This window comes from Theropithecus gelada, chromosome 14, assembly GCF_003255815.1.
Source record: "Theropithecus gelada isolate Dixy chromosome 14, Tgel_1.0, whole genome shotgun sequence".
Taxonomy (NCBI): domain Eukaryota; kingdom Metazoa; phylum Chordata; class Mammalia; order Primates; family Cercopithecidae; genus Theropithecus; species Theropithecus gelada.
The window spans coordinates 56,409,298-56,413,115 of NC_037682.1; the positions used below are offsets into that span (position 1 = coordinate 56,409,298).

Below are 3,818 nucleotides of genomic sequence, written 5' to 3' on the forward strand. Positions count from 1 at the left end.
CTCCTCCCCTCCCCTCCCCTCTTTCCTTCACTCTGTCACGCAGGCTGAGTGCAGTGGTATGATCTCAGCTCACTGCAACCTCCGCATCCTGAGTTCAAGTGATTCTCCCACCTCAGCCTGCCAAGTAGCTGGGAGTACAACTGTGCACCACAATGCCTGGCTAATTTTTGTATCCTTTTTTTGTTTTAGAGACGGAGTCTTGCTCTGTTGCCCAGGCTGGAGTGCAGTGGCGTGATCTTGGCTCACTGCAACCTCCACTTCCCTGGTTCAAGCAGTTCCCCTGCCTCAGCCTCACGAGTAGCTGGGATTATAGGCTCAGGCCACCACGTCCGGCTAATTTTTTTGTATTTTTAGTAGAGATGAGGTTTCACCATGTTGACCACACTGGAATTTCTTTTAGAGTTCATTTGCTCCCCCTCTTATTTTGGAGAGATGAGAAACCAGTGCAAAATAATGGGGGCTTTTTAGTTGAAGTTCCATTTTATTCTGAGTCCTGGCTTTTGGAGCTCTGGAAGTGAAGCAGTGACAATGTCACCAGAGGAGAGTGAAGATCTGTTCTTGCCGGCATGGCATGTATGCCCTTAGGGATACATGTTCAGCTGGAGATTGACCCTGATGATCTATATTGGGTTCCTAACACCATGTTCTCCCTAGGCCTTGGTTTTGCTGGTTTCTTTATCCTGCTAAGACATTCTTCACTTATCTTCCAATCCAGCAGTCACACCCTCATTACCTGCTGTCCTTTATCATACACCCAGATTGTGACTAAATTTGCTCTCAGAGGGTGATTTTATTATGCCGCTGTGGGGGCACCTTCCTGAGCAACCACCCATTATTATCTGCTTAGAAAGTAGAGAGAACCCAAACAGCATTTTTGCTGCTGGCCTCTTAAATTTTGTTACTAGCCTTGACTGCTTGGATGCAAGGCTGCCTGCAGCAAGTCTTCATAAGAACCTCTGTTATCCTCACCACTCTCTTTGGCTTTCAGTGACATCTTCCAAGGAGATGGACTTCCACCTATAGTTTGTTTTTCTATCAGAGAGAGGTTTGGTTTTTCATACTCGTTTTGTCACTGCTGCCATTTGGGGTTGACACATGAAAAGGAGTTGTTACTTATCTTTCTTGCTTATGACATTCTTGTAGAATCTGATGCAGTTTATTGTGTGTCCATGTCCGTAAATGGATAGTCAGGCTGTATTGAACCTTGCAGTCCCAATCAGGCCCTTTGCAAAAGAGGAAAAAGAGTAGGCCATGTCTTGTGAACTAGAAAAACCAAAGTGCAGCAGCCCAGTTGCTGCTCTTCCACTCTTGCCCTTGCTCTTTCTCCTCACCTCTGTAATCACTGTGGGCCAGGGGCTTCCTTCTGGTATAGTGGCCTGATTTTGCCCTTGTCCTTGGTTCTTTGGTGTTATTGCATGTCAGGCTCTCTGGTCACCAGCTGTACTTAATGTGTGCCACATTCAGACAGTTCTATTAATTTTTCTTACGCTGCTTTCCTAGTCTACCTAGATGCTGAGAAACCTACTTGCTAATGGTTGTGGTAGATGGAAGGATGAATGGATTTCTAGAAGTTGAATTACTAAGTCAAAGACCATAATTATTTTAAACTCTTGTATTATCTGTTAGATACATTAATAGACCTGTTTTATTTTTTGAAATGGAGTCTCACCCTGTTGCCCAAGCTGGAGTGAAGTAGTGCCATCTTGACTTACTGCAATATTCACCTCCTGGGTTCAAGCAATTCTCCTGCCTCAGCCTCCTGAGTAGCTGGGATTACAGGCACCTGTCACCATGCACGCCTAATTTTTGTATTTTAGTAGAGATGGGGGTTCCCCATGTTGGCCAGGCTGGTCTTGAACTCCTGACTTCAGTTGATGCGCCTACCTCGGCCTCCCACAGTGCTGGGGTTACAGGTGTGAGCCACCGCGCCCAGCCAACCTTCTTTTTTTTTTTTTTAAAGTTTTTTAATTAAAATTTTTTTTTTCTTTTTGGCTCCCAACAGGAAACAATAGACCTTCTTAGAAGCAGTGTATAGGATTTGTAAGTCTCATTAATGTTGTTAGACTTTTTTTTATTCAAATATTTGGTATTTGGATGAATAAAACCTGGTATTTTCTAATTTTAGTTTTTAGTTTTTATATATTTTAAAAATTGTCTTTGAAGTTGTAGGGTTTTAAGTTGATGAATTTTTGTAGGAAACACAAACATGCAGCAAGCTTATTTTGACAACTTGCTGATCTATAGCGAGGGTTTCCTACCATTCAGATGTTTGATTTTTTTTCCCCAGAATAGGTCAAGTTTGTGAATAGAAACAAAATAGACCCTCAATATTCTCATGGGGTAAATCTTAAGACCTTAAATCTTCACATTCATTCCATAGCACAAAATTTTCTTCAGAAAGTATAACTTAAAAAATTAAGTGATCTTTTCAGAAACATCTCGTGTAGCATAGTTATTAAGTGCAATGGTTTTGACATTAGATAGACTTAAGCTTGGATCCCAACACTCTGCTCACTAATGGTGTGACCTCTTACAAGTTACTTAACCTTTCCGATCCTCAATTTTTTCTTCTCTACAGAAAATAGGGATAGAGATCTCTACGTTGTTAGACTGTTGGGAGCATTAATTACAATATTGTATTTTGAATATCTGACATAGTGCTTAGTTCATAGTAAGCCTTAAGACCTGGTAGCTTCTATCATTATTATAGAACCAAAGTCATTTATAAAACTATTATAATCTTACTAAAACAAACATACCACCTTTATATTATTTTATTATCTACATGGGAACATTTACCATGAATCTGAAATAAAGTTGTTATCATTTAACAAGGGTTATGATGTACTGAACGATGATTAGAAAGAGACAAAGCAGTTGCTGGGTGACCAGCTGGGCTCACTCATTACCCAGGTGAATTGCTGCCTCACATCAGGCTTGCAAATACTATTCAGATTTGTGCCTTGGCAAAATGACAAATTACTACATGTCTCAAATAGTGTAAATTGCAGTTCTTACCTTTCCAAACACCAAGGTTCTATTATATTGACTGTAGTTTATTTCAGCCATACAGTTAAGTACCAGCCTACCTTTCTTCACATTTCTTCAACTATACCTTCAATAGTAAATCCTCGTTATAGTGATGAATTACTCTCCCTAACCTGTGCTAACAACTTGTAAGGTAACCAAAGATACCACAGTTTCCCCCACTTAACAGAGAAGAAAACTGACATTCAGAGAGGTTCACCAAACTGCTTTGCCTAGTTCGCCAAGTAGCAAAATCAGGACTAGAACAATATTTAAAGGAATAACTTTAAATATTTTAGGAAATACAGGGGCTAAGATGGAAACTTATAGGCTGCATATCCACTCCTCTGTGCAAAAGCCATCAAGCTGACATAAAACCAACAGACCATTTAGAGGATGATAGGTCATTTGCTTCTTTTTTTTTTTTGAAAGGTAGCCTCACTCTGTCACCCAGGCTGAAGTGCGGCGGCATGATCACAGCTCCCTGCAACCTCTGCCTCCCACGTTCAAGTGCCTCCACCTCCCAGGTTCAAGTGATCCTCTTGCCTCAGCCTCCCGAGTAGCTGGGACAGCAGGCGTGTGCCACCACCCCCGGCTAATTTTTGTATTTTTAGTAAGGGTTTGCTATGTTGACTAGGCTGGTCTCGAACTTCTGACCTCAAGTGATCCGCCTGCCTTGGCCTCCCAGTGTTGGGGTTGGGATTACAGGTGTGAGACACTGTACCTGGCCTGCTTCTTTCTTTCTTTCCTTCCTTCCTTCCTTCCTTCCTTCCTTCCTTCCTTCCTTCCTT

The 3,818-nt window shown here is 41.6% G+C and overlaps 1 protein-coding gene across 7 annotated transcripts in view; it reads left to right on the plus strand.

Moving 5' to 3' along the window:
• The window catches only part of DENND5A (DENN domain containing 5A), a 130,256-nt gene that overhangs the window by 111,879 nt on the left and 14,559 nt on the right, over positions 1-3,818 (plus strand). The gene's annotated exons all lie outside the window — the stretch shown is intronic.